At 36.6% G+C, this 13321-nt stretch overlaps 1 pseudogene; it reads right to left on the reverse strand.

Annotated features, from left to right (window-relative positions):
- Positions 1-951: 951 nt before the first annotated feature.
- Positions 952-6799, reverse strand: LOC120170935 (annotated as a pseudogene).
- Between the last annotated feature and the right edge of the window lie 6522 nt (positions 6800-13321).

Consider the following 13321-nt stretch of genomic DNA (forward strand, 5'->3'; position numbering starts at 1 on the left):
GTTTTCAATTTTATTTATTATTTTCCCTTTACTATTTTAAATCGAATCGAAGACTAGAAAAAGCAAAATGGGAGCTGCCTCGATAAAAAAATATCATTCACCTCAACTTTTATTTTCAATTTCTAATTAAGATATTATGTCATTTATTAATGATTGAAAATGGTGATTTGGATATAAATTAACTTATAATTAATTAATTTTCTATGTCATTGTTTTAAGAAAAGAATATTAAATGTATATATTAGTTTTGTTTTAATGATAGTTTAATATATAATTTTTTATTTTATATAATTATACTAATATTTTTTAATTTCACTAACGAAATTTAATTTAAATGGTAAATAATTTAAATCATTAATTATATCTTAAGTTCAAATCCTTATGTATATAAAAAAATCTCCAGATTCATTTAATAAAATCAAATATATAAAATAGATCGATCCAAATTAATCAGAAACTCAAAAACTAGAGGACAACCAATTTTTTTAAATTATTAATTTCAATTTAAAGGTATACATAAACTAACTTGTTTATTTTGGGGGATAAGCAAGGGGTGGGGTTGCCCGGGCAGCGGGAAGGGCTAAATAACGTGAGCAGTGCGGTGAGGTCATAGAAAAGGAAAAGAATGGGTCCTACGCCGATGGTGACCTGTCCGCCTACCTCAGGCGTACATTGAAAATTCTTGCTTCTCTTGAAGAAAAAGAAAAAAAAAACTAAATCAAGACCAAGGCCACTATTAAATTTCACTGATCATTTTCCGATTATAATATTTTTTTTTTTAAAAAAAGTGGTAGCAATCCAGGTATTTTTATCTTCAGAAATATGAATTCTATTATTTTAAAAAAATATAGAGCTGCTAATACGAATTCGAGGGTTGTTGAATGATTATGACATTTATCCGCAAAGCTTTGGCAAAAGTGTAGGCGTAGATAAATATAAATAGCAGCAGCATCACGAAACTGGAGAAGTTATAGCACTCAAGAGGATTACAAATTCACAATTTTCGAAGTGTAACAACGTGGTTGTCTAACGACTTCCCTGTGGCCTGATCACATTTCTTTGCAATAAATACAGTTTTCACACCTTTAGCTTCATCTACATTACAAACAACATTTGTTTCCCCACCATCAATGGGTGATGTCATTCTCAAGATTGAAGTTTACGAGAAAACCTTTTCACTACTATGCTCACATGCCTGTGTACCAAAGATTCTGCAAAATTGGAATGACCGCTTTGAAACCCTTGTTGACGGTGACGGCTATAAATAACAAGATGAAGAAAGAAATACAGGTTGCAACCCATCCCTAGATAATCCCTGTGGAGACACTAGAAGTCGTGTTTATCATCAATGACTGCTCAGGTATGTATGCAAGACCTGTTGCACAAAAAATGGATTCATCAACAAAATCTCAGTATTTGGATAGGCCTTAGGCATTACATATCCGGAAGATAAGTCTCATGCTCTACCAAATAAAGAACCAGATACATAAAAGGCATGCATTTTTGTCCCTCTCAGCAGAGGTTTCCTTTCAATGTCAAACACAGATACATGAAATGATGTTGATACATGACTGGCAATCCGATCATAAATAGATCCCATAAAAGAAGCATTAGCCTGAACTTCTTCTAACATAATCCAATTATATGGGCAAAGCAAATAAGAGAACAAGAAAATTGAACAAATGGATACCTTTCTCCATAACGTAGATCTGTAAAGTGTCGAGAGTGATTATGCCATCAGTCAAGGGAAGTAGCTCAAGCTTAATGGTTGCTGTAGATTGCGCAGGAACACGTCTGAAGCAATTGATGTCAGTGTTACCATTTGTATAATCAGAATTCGAAACAACATTACAGAAGTTGATAAATTACCCTAGTGGTACTCGACTCTGCAGCCAGAGATGACTACATCCCAAACCAGAAGTTGGAATGAAATCAGCAATCGGAGTCAACTGATCATAGGAAGAAGTAAACCTAGCCCCAGCATCACCATTCCCTTTCTGATTATCAGATATAGTGGCCATTAAGTCAGGTTTTTGTACTGCAGTTGTCGGAGAATTCAAGGATACCACAGATGGAGGTGAGGTAAATGACGTTGGAGCAAGAACTGTCATAGTTAGATCTTCAGGAGACAAATTTGAAGCCTGAAGAGTTAAAACCTGACAATCATACCAGTTGAATGAGTACAGTCATAGTTAGATGAATAGAGTGTGCAAGCAAGAAGAGAGGGAGAGGGAGAATCAAATTGTATAAAACCTGAACTGGAAGTTCAGTGACTCCTTCATCGGGTCCAGAATGTTGTCCTGGCATCTCTGATGCAACTGAGATCATAATCCCTAGGAATACGTGGTCTCCAACTTGTTGGCTGCTTGAAAACAATCTTGATTCTACATGTAAAATCAAAAAATTTATCTTAATAGATAGTACATGTAGTGAACACAATTTACGAAATCACACTGTAAACCAAGAGAAATGTACATACCTGTGTAGTTGCAACGACAAGATACCATAACTGCATAGTGGTTAACAATTGAAACATTCCACTTCCTATTGGAAGTCTGGGAAGGGGGTTGCAAACCAGACGATTTATATGTTTCTCCATAAGTTTTGACATCCTTCCAGATGGAAGACACTGGTTTTAAAATAAAAGAGTGCTCTTCACCCCTCCTGCAACAAAACCATCAATAAAGACATGAGGATAGACAACCCTTCCCATTCCCCAGCACCATGAGATGGCAGATACAACACACTAAACAATAATTCCAAACACAATTCAAGATATAAGATAAACATATGGATACACCAATGGTTGTCCTCATTAAGCAAAGGTTCATTGTTAATTTACAGTTCAATATTCCATAACAATTAGGCTTTCTAGCTCATCAAAAAAGTACTAGCGACATTGTGACACATATTCTAAGTAAGCATGTTATCATATGATGATTTATGCATGTTGAATGCATCGGCTGCTTGCATGGATGTTAAGTGCATGTTACCTGCGTGATATGACGTGTGCAATTTGCTAGGAGTTTGTTTTACAATTTGTTATTCAGCTACTTTACAGCTGGCAGCTAGTGTGTGGGCTTTTATGCTTTATAAGTTGTATTGTGTCTTATGAATGAATTACCTCTCTTCTTTATTATTCAGAGTAGAAAGAAAATAAGAGAGAACTAACAAAGCATGTCTGGAACTCTGGATAGCAGCAAACAATGATTATATTTTTCTTTTCTGGGGTAGATATCTTAACCATCATGCTAAAATGCTAAACATCAAAGAGCCATCAGAAGAATATCATTAAGGGACCAAGAGTGAAAACAACCTCAGAGCTAGATTTGGCAAACTATGGTCATCTCCAGCTTCAATACATGAAATCGGTAGGGAAGGAGGTGGTCCACCTTTAGAAGTCTCTTCCAAAACAACTGATATAGCATCTATGTATATTACAATATCTGGTATATTTTCTGGAGAGACATTCTGCAAAATAAATTCAATAGTGAATAAATGAACCCTGTGACCAAGTCCATAAGAGTGGAGATGAAGTGTTTACAACTTATATCAAGAATAGTGAACACTAAAGCTTACCTTTATCTGAACACAAAGAAGGTCATCTGTATTGCAGTCAGTAGCATAAGAAAGGATCTCAATGGGTTGAATTATTTGAAGTTTCCTTCTCCATCTTCTTCCTGGGATATGGATCCCTTCTAATCCACAATGGACAGAATATCTTTCTCGCTCTAGTGACAAACCCCGAAAAGATAAAAGCTCTTCAATCCCTGAGTTTTTACCTCTTAAATTATTCTGATGAGAGGAATGATCCAGCTCATTAAGGTCAAATGATGGTTTAGAACTTTGGGCTTTAACAGGTCCGGGAGGAGGTGTAACACTTTGAGGAAGTGCTGACATGGAGTAACTTCTCAAATTACTAAAAGAAAGAGCTGAGAGGACCTGTGAGAAGTGCTACTGATTCCGGAAGCAGATCCTAAAGGCGGGGGGGATAAAATGGGAGGTGTGGGAAGAGCGTTATCCAGAGGAAGCAACCATTTCAACAGTTCTCTGCACGGGTCCTGATTTGCGTACACTAAGTTGTGCCGGTTCTCAGAAGAAGGGTTTCTGTCTTGATATTTCTCAAACTGAAGAATTTCAATGACAGGATCTCTAAGAAAATCAACACCAACATTCACTTTTAAAAGTACCTGCATCCTTCCAAACAGAGAAATAGAATGAGAATCAGTAAGTAGCAAGCTAATATGCCAATTAAAACAAATGAATTGAAAATTACAAAGGAAAAGGGGGGGCGGGGAGGGGGCATATAGAGCTTCTGCAAGCCATTGCAGAATATGAGTTTGCTGAAAGCTGTTTAAAATTTGGATTGGCTTTTTGAAAAATCCTACAAACATGAACAAGACAATGCCCAGGTTGCAATATATAGCCTAATGAAAACACAATCTCATCACATTTAGTCTACAAGAGTGGCAGTGTCTTTTAGGTTGGCCAGCAGGACCCTTATATGCAAGCATCAAAATGAAACAATAGGTATTTACTCGTTGAATGCCCCAAATCTCTAACCAGATTTTGAATGTTGAAAAATATAGTCCTAAACTGAACTAACAAATGTCAATCTTAAACTCCCATCAGTTATGTCATAGAAGTTCTTTATCCTGCCTTAACAAGTTAATCCATGGAAGAAGGCAAAGAGTTCTACATGAACTCAAGATACTAAGAAATGGTGCCCCCACCTCGTCAGCTAAAAAAATTAAGCAAAAAATGTCTCCATCATTTATGTGATGCTTACCACCATGTCTCCATTGGAAAGAGAGAAACACTTAATAGCATCTCTAGCCACTCCTCCAGAAACACTGGCATCAAAATCCCCTCTGTCAATTACTGCATTTTGTGTGGATATTTTCTCGGCATTGTTTTTGGTTTCATTTGCAATAGATTGTTGGCTATCCATCTCAGATCTCAGAAGCTGTCCCAGAAGAACCTTTTTTTGACCAGAGAGGCTCACCAGACTCTGCAATCCTGACAAAGAAATGGGAGTTCTTAAACCTTTTCAACTTTGTTTCATTCTGTCTTCTGTAATCTTCCATCCTAAGAAATGATTCACTAGCAGAGACATCCTTGGCAGGATCAATCTTATCTTTCCCCAAATTGTCACCATTCTGATCCATAACTGCACCATGAGGACTCACATCCCCTCCTTGAGGCACTGGATTTGTCACACCCTCCATGTTTCCATTTTGTTTCCGAGCACCCTTTCTCCTGCCATTTTTACTCATCACTGCAGCAACTTTAAATGGGGTGATAATTTCTGTTTCCTGATTACATGCTGATAAGCATGCTAGAACATGAACTTGCTCACCTGAAGAAGAAAATAGGTTTAAGTTTAAATTTACAAGCACATATCTGGTAATGAATACAAATCAACAGTATGCTTAATCTGAAAGAAGCAAGACGATAGAAGAGACAAAGATACCAGGAAAAACAAAAGAACGATCCAGGGAACGTAATGAACGTATGTCCGGTGCACAATTCCAATCATCAGGGAGATCCTCTACAAATGCGTATCAAGATTAGGCATGCAAGAAAGAAATATCAGATAAACTGTGTATTAATTCAATAAGTAGGCAACAAAACCAAAATACAAACTACAGGAAAATATAATTTGTAAACAAGCCATGTCAGGAAATTCTAATCAAGTTGAAGTATGTCTAACATAATTCCAGCAAAACTGGTCATTTAACTTCTATATTTGAGTAACTAGTATTATTTAGATTAACTAGCTTTAGTGATTAGAATGCACTTACTATATGGAATAGTGATCCATCCATCTTCTTCAGAAACATATGTGATCCCCAGGGACAGAAGATTTCTTATCATTCCCAACACCAGCATTCTCACCTAAATATCCAATGGCTTGTGCATCATGGTTTGCAACTGTAGGGTACTTTGGAAATTGATCTTCAGCTATAAGCCCTTCCAATGATGTCACGGAATTAGAAACAGAACTAGGCTCCGCCACCTCTTCTGGTACTGGAGGAGGCAGTTCTGGCGTTGCCTGTTGATTAGATCGCGACAGCAGAAAGTTCATTGTTTTCAGTTTCCACCAAAATCAGCTTCTGCAAAATCAAATTCGAAAGATACTTTACAACTCGAATACTGGAAGTATAAATTGTAACAGAGAATGAGATCATTACAAAAACATGTACTTCTCAGGCTGGTTTCTTATTCTGAATTTTCAAACTCAGCTCGATTTCTCTCAAACAAAACTGAAGGGTAAATGTAAGAAAGCTGCAGGAACAAAACACTCGGCAAACATTCCCCTTTCCAACAATAACCTTTAACTACAACATTGTTTTCTCTAAGAGAATGTTGCCCTTAAGTCTATGAATTAACTTTTGTTTACAATAAAGTTGAAGTAAACGAAAAGAAAATAAATAATTCTGACAAAGTAAAATCACTAAAATGAATCGGTTATACTGGATTAAGCAGTGAACAATCTAAAAATCCTTATTTACTAATAAACCAATCACGAAAATTTATAAGCAGGCAATTCCAGAGCAAGACAAAATTTTCAATAAAAAAACGCAGATGAAACCACAAACAAAAATGTGAACGAAAATTTTGCGTTCGATCAGACATAGGAAAGGAATGACAAAATAGCTTTACCTGATCCGAGATCAAAGGCTGTGGAGGGTTTCTCCCCTTCTTTTAATTTTAATTTTCGTCTCTGGTGCCTGGGGAAATGGGAGATCCAATTTGCTAACGGAATTATTAATCTGATCGGGTTGTTTGATCTGGTTCTACGCCGTCTAATTGTTTTTTTCGGGCAGTTCAATCTGAGTTACTTCGGCCCGAGTTAGATCCGTATCCGGATAGGCCCTCAGCATTTTGCCCATTCCACTTAGCCTTATAGCCCATCCCACTCAAACAATTGCCTTAATTTCAATCTTTTTTTTAACATGTTAATCCCAATCTTTGTTAAACAAAATTTAAGGATAATCGCTAATAATATTAAGATTTTGTTTTCCATTTTAAACATTATGGTTATTTTTGTTTTTAAGTTTTAAAGTATAAAAAAATAAACATTATACTTAAATATTTAATAATTTTGTGTTGGGGACCTGAATATAATTATTCTACTAAATTAAGCCTAATATATGAATAACAGCAGCCTATCTTTCTAAATCTGAAGTCCACACTATTGAGCATAGGTACTTTGCCATGCACGTTCAATTCCTACCAAACAACAAAGTTATGTTGATGACATGTGGCAGGCTGAGAGTAAACAAAGACATGTGGCCCGGTTCTTTACTCGGAGGCTGATCGGAGATTTAAGGTTTTATCCCCGTCAAAGATACTAAGATTGTACCACTCAGCAGCAATGCTTCTCTCAGAAGGGAGGATATTAGAAGGGGGTAGCAATCCGCATACTAGCTACGTATTCAGTATTCACAGGATTATACCGGGTAAATTCACGAGATAATGTTCTCGAATTTTTTTTTTCACGATATGGTGCACATCCTAGATTAATTGCTGGAATGGGGTGAATTCAACAGTGATTGCCATAGGACGCCATGCAATCCAGGCGACCTTGGAGGACGCCATGCAATCCAGGCGACATACGGGGGTGACATACGAGGGTGACATACGAGCCATATACGAGTCATACGAGCCAATGGGGAGGATGCAACGAGCCATACGAGGCAATGGGGAGCATGCAGGAATAGAGAGCCAATGGGGAGCATGCAACGAGCCATATACGAGCCATGGGGAGCATGCAACGAGCCATATACGAGCCCACGGGGAGCATGCAGGAATAGAGAGCCAATGGGGAGCATGCAACGAGCCATATACGAGCCAATGGGAGCATGCAGGAATAGAGAGCCAATGGGGAGCATGCAACGAGCCATATACGAGCCATGCAGGAATAGAGAGGTCGCCATGCAGTCCCGGTGACCTTGTAGGTCGCCATGTAGTCCCGGCGACCTTGTAGGTCGCCATGTAGTCCCGGCGACCTTGTAGGTCGCCATGTAGTCCCGGCGCCATTCCCATCATCCATGCACATGCACAGCCACATAGCCACATAGATTCCTTCACGTGCTCCCCGCTGCATTGCCTACACCTCCCAATTCACGTGCTCCCCGCTGCATGCCTACACCTCCCAATGCATGCATGTGAACCATTTGAGGCATGTGAACCATTTGATTATTGGTACAATATTGAACGCGTGAAATCAGCTGATGATATCATAGCTGCAATTGTACAATTGGTGAAATAATTGAGGCCTCAGCCGGTTATAAAGAAAGAAAGAAAGGGAGAAGAGATTGCAGAAGAAAGGGAGAAGAGATTGCAGCCGAGAAAGAAAGAAAGAAGGGAGAAAGGAAAAAGAAAGGGAGAAAGGAAAGTAAGAAGAAGAAAGGGAGATAAGGTAAATTTTTTTATATTTAAATTAGTTTATTATTATAAATGTTTAATTTGTTAGTTTAGGGTTTAGGGTTAAACAAAAAGCAGTTAATTAGTTTGTTAGTTTAGGGTTATATGATTGTTTTTAAGTTATAGTATACATAAATTAAAAATTATTTAATTAGTATATGTTTGATAGTTATATAGTTAAAAAATAATTAATTAGTTTGTATTGTTAATAGTTAGTTATATAAAAAAAATTATTTAATTAGTTTGTGTTAGTTAAATAGTTAAGTTATATTTGTTTGTTGAATTTATATTATATAAAAAATTAGTTAGTAAGTTATTAATAGTATATTATAATGAAAAATAGTTTATTAGTTAGTTTAGTTATATAAAAGAATATTTTATTAGTTGTTTAAGGGTTTAGCGTTTACGTTTAACTTATATTTTAAAAAGTTTAGTTGTTAGTTTATTAGTTTATTATATTATAAGTTATTATATTAAAGTTTAGTGTTGTAAATTAGTTAGTTAGTTTATATTAGATTATATTAAATGATTTTTAAATATTGTTGTTTAATTTTTTTTACAGATTCATTCTAATGGCTGACCAAATTCCACTGTTGAGGCTTGACAATGAACATATTTCAAGTCATTTGGGAATAATGGTGAATAAAATATTTGTTTAATGAATTATAATTAATAAATATTTGAATATTATTTTATGATTGTGATAATTTTTTTGAAATATTTAATTGTAGGAGGACGAGCAGCGAGTCCTTCGTCTTCGACTACATAAAGTGCCCAAGCCACACCCACTAATAGAAGAAAATTTGCAAGAGGCTGGATTTTGGTATATAACATTTGTGCGAGATTACAAGTTGGTCCCAGGTTTGATCAGTGCGTTGATTGAACGTTGGAGACCAGAAACGCACACGTTTCATTTGCCGTGTGGCGAATGCACGATAACTTTGGAGGATGTAGCAATGCAACTCGGGGTCCAAACTAATGGGATGCCGGTGGTAATGTCACATGAGTTTAATAAGGTGGAACAACTTTGCAACTTGTTTCTTGGGAAAGCGCCCGTACCACCAGAGTGTAAAGGGTGGCGGGTGAGGTTGTCATGGTTGAAGAATGAATTTCAACTTCAATCAAATAGTACGGAGCACGAAATTATATGCAACACGAGCATATATTACAATTGATTGGGGGAATTTTGATGCCTGATAAATCCGGTAGTTATGTTCACACTCAGTATCTTCTTTTTTAACAAATTTTGAGAATTGTAGGCAATATAGCTGGGGTTCGGCGATATTGGCGTTCTTGTATCGTGAGATGTGCAAGGCGTCATTAGTCGTGAATGATAATAATACAGTAGAAATCGGTGGATGTCTGTTGCTGCTACAATCATGGCTTGGCATAGACTTCCGTTTTTGACACCGATTAGTCGGACTGCGGTTGACTTTCCACTTGCCGGAAGGTAATATGAATCCTCTATTTTAATATAAAATATTAATTAAAAAATATTTATTTTGATTAAAATTATTGAACAAAATGTCTCTATTTTTGTTTTGATTGATATACAGATGGAGGCATAAAATTGAAGGCACAGGGTTGGTGCACAACAACATTAAAGAGTTCAGGTTGAAGATCGACATTAAGGCCAAAAAGGAGGTATGCATAATTTGTATTTTTTTTAATTATTATTTAAATTAACTATATTATTTGATTTAAATAAATTTTATTGTTTTGTAATTTTACAGTTTAATTGGAGACCATACATGAATGAAGAATTATTTGCGTTGATACCGCACGATATTTTAGATGGGTTTCAATATTGGTGTGCTGTTACACCATTGATCAATTTTGCTTTTGTTGAGATCCAATTTGGGGATAGAGTGCTGAGGCAATTCCACTTCCACCAACCTATTCCGCGGAGTCCATGGGCTCATGACCTCCTCCAAAACTTAGATGGTCGTCGTCCAGTGAATTGGGTTGAGACGCATGACGACCTGCACAGATTTGATGGTCGTCGTAAAGAAAGTGTTAATTGGGTTGAGAAGCATGTAACCTACATTAATGCTTGAAACAATAGGGCTTCATTCATGCCAACTCTTGACGCCATTCAAGACGACGACTTTAATTTTGAGACTTCGGCTTACCTTGCTTATTTTTTGGATAATGGAAAGCCGTTCCTCACAACAATAGTAGAGAGGCGGCAATTTTTGAGGTTTAAGAAAAGATTTGGTAAAGCTGAATTATCTCTACCGAGTGGGAGTGGGAGTTCATCTCTACAAACTGAAGCGGAAATGACCGATGTGGATAATAGCGCACCACAATCGTTGCATCACGCAGTTGATGATTCTACTGGCCCGGCATACATACCAGAGTTTGTGCAACCTGAGGCACCCATCTATTCTCCTACGTTTTCGTCGACGTATGACTTTGAACACATGACAGTTCAAATACCCCCAATGAATGAGGGGGATGGGTACAATACTCCTGAGCCACAACGGCCACAACGTATCAGACGTCCGCCCCGACATTATCATTCAACAACACCCCGACATCGACAACAATTGTAAACTCGTTTGCTATTTATTACAAATTATTTATTGAAATTAGACTACTTTTTTTAACCTTAACAATGATTTTTAGTATCAAATCATTACTAGTATCAAATAATTAAATATTTAGTAAATCAACTATTTTAAATCATTAATAAATTCGACTATGTATAAATTTAAACTCAGTAATCCACACTTGTACACTCATTTGTTAGTATTAAATCATTATTATAAATCATTATTATAATGATTATTATCAAATCATTACTAAATCATCAAATCATTAAATATTTAAATCATTATTAAATCATTTTTATAATGATTATTACTAAATTATTATTATAATGATTATTATCAAATCATTACTATAATGATTATTATCAAATCATTACTAAATCATCAAATCATTAAATATTTAAATCATTATTAAATCATTTTTATAATGATTATTACTAAATCATTATTATAATGATTATTATCAAATCATTACTATAATGATTATTATCAAATCATTACTAAATCATCAAATCATTAAATATTTAAATAATTATTAAATCATTTTTATAATGATTAATAAATACATAGAAATACATATATGATTACTAATGATGAGGCCTATATTTTGGTAAATTAGGACAATTGTTTTTTGAATGGCCTTCACCCCTACATAATCCGCATCTCTTTGCTTGACCTCTCTATAGCATGAAAATCCATACTGGTATGAATTCGAGTGGACTCAGGTCGACCCTTTGGACTTCTGCGAAGCATTGGATTTGGTAGCCATTCATCATGATCCTTTTGGGCCAATATGATTCATTCGGGATCTGTCTGAACACATAGCTGTAGACATTTAATATCCTACGTAGGTGGAAACATTCATCAACATAAGTGTATGCGCTTACACCAGCATACATACATGCAGCGACTGCATGAGCACATGGATATTTCCATGCCTGAAAACGACCACAATCACACCATTTGTGTCGTAAATCAACTCTAAATGTTTGGTCTTCTCCTCCGACGTTACGACGTATGCACGACACGACAAAAGTATGACCAACTCGGTCGAAATTATGAACAACCATTGATGTTGCCAATCGCTCATTTGCTTCCATTGATTCCACCACTGTAGGAGCCCAAGTTTTACCTCTATTTATGAGACTCTCAATTTCCTTGCCTTTGTCCGACCAAACTTTACCCAGTCTAAAGTACGTCTCTTTCACCACACTCGCTATTGGGAGATGGCGTGTACCTTTTAGTACCGAATTAATGGCCTCAACAAGGTTTGTGGTCATATGTCCGTATCTCCGACCTTCATCGTATGCTTGCGACCATTTTTCCCGCGGTATTTTTGAAGCCCACTTCCAAACACGCTGATCATCGTAAAATACCTTCAAATTCTCCAATCTCTTGTCAAAATTTGGTCGACGTAGTTCGTATCCTGTTCCATAATATATTGTGTTAAACCGCACTTAAAAACCACGTAAAAAATACACAAATATTGAAAATAAAACTTACCCATGCTGACTATCTCGCTACGAATATGTGCGTTATGAAACTGGTCGATACTATTCTTGCCAATATGACGGATACAAAATGTCGGATATGCATACAGAGGTATCCAACGACTTCCTGGTCGTTCAATTGCCGCCAAAATACCCGTTCCTCTATCGGATATCAAGCAAACTCCATCTTCACGAACGACATATTGACGTAGATTGGTCAGAAAGAAATCCCAAGCCTCTGTTGTCTCTCCCTCAACAATGGCGAATGCAATTGGGAAGATATTTCGCTCACCATCTTGAGCAACTGCCATCAAAAGTACATGCCTATATTGACCATACAACCACGTACCATCTACTTGGATCATACGTTTGCAAAATGTAAATCCTTCAATACATGCCTTGAATGCCCAAATAGTCTATGAAATATTTTCTTCCCTGGCAGAAGTTGACCTTCTTCGTCATATGCGGGCATGGTTTGAGACTTCACTATAGTTCCTGGGATAAATCGCTTCATTGCTTGTAGCAAATGTGGTAGCTCATTGTACGATGTATCCCAATCTCCATACGTCAACTTCATTGCCTTCATTTTCGCATTCCACACCTTGCCATATTTTACTTGATATCCAAATTGGCTTCGAATAGATGCAGCTAACACTGAACAAGATATCCTTGGATCATTTTCAACCATCGCCTTCACGTATTCACATATTACATCGGAGTCCAATAGTCGGTGGTCTTGTTCGATGGAGTTTCGCAAACATGTGTGCGAACCATTGTACCTCGTGATGACCCAAACATCGTGCCTTTGATTTTTCGACACTCTGATCTTCCACTTGCACTCTGGGC

The sequence above is a fragment of the Hibiscus syriacus genome, unplaced genomic scaffold (assembly GCF_006381635.1).
Source record: "Hibiscus syriacus cultivar Baekdansim isolate YM2019G1 unplaced genomic scaffold, ASM638163v2 tig00111799_pilon, whole genome shotgun sequence".
Taxonomy (NCBI): Eukaryota; Viridiplantae; Streptophyta; class Magnoliopsida; order Malvales; family Malvaceae; genus Hibiscus; species Hibiscus syriacus.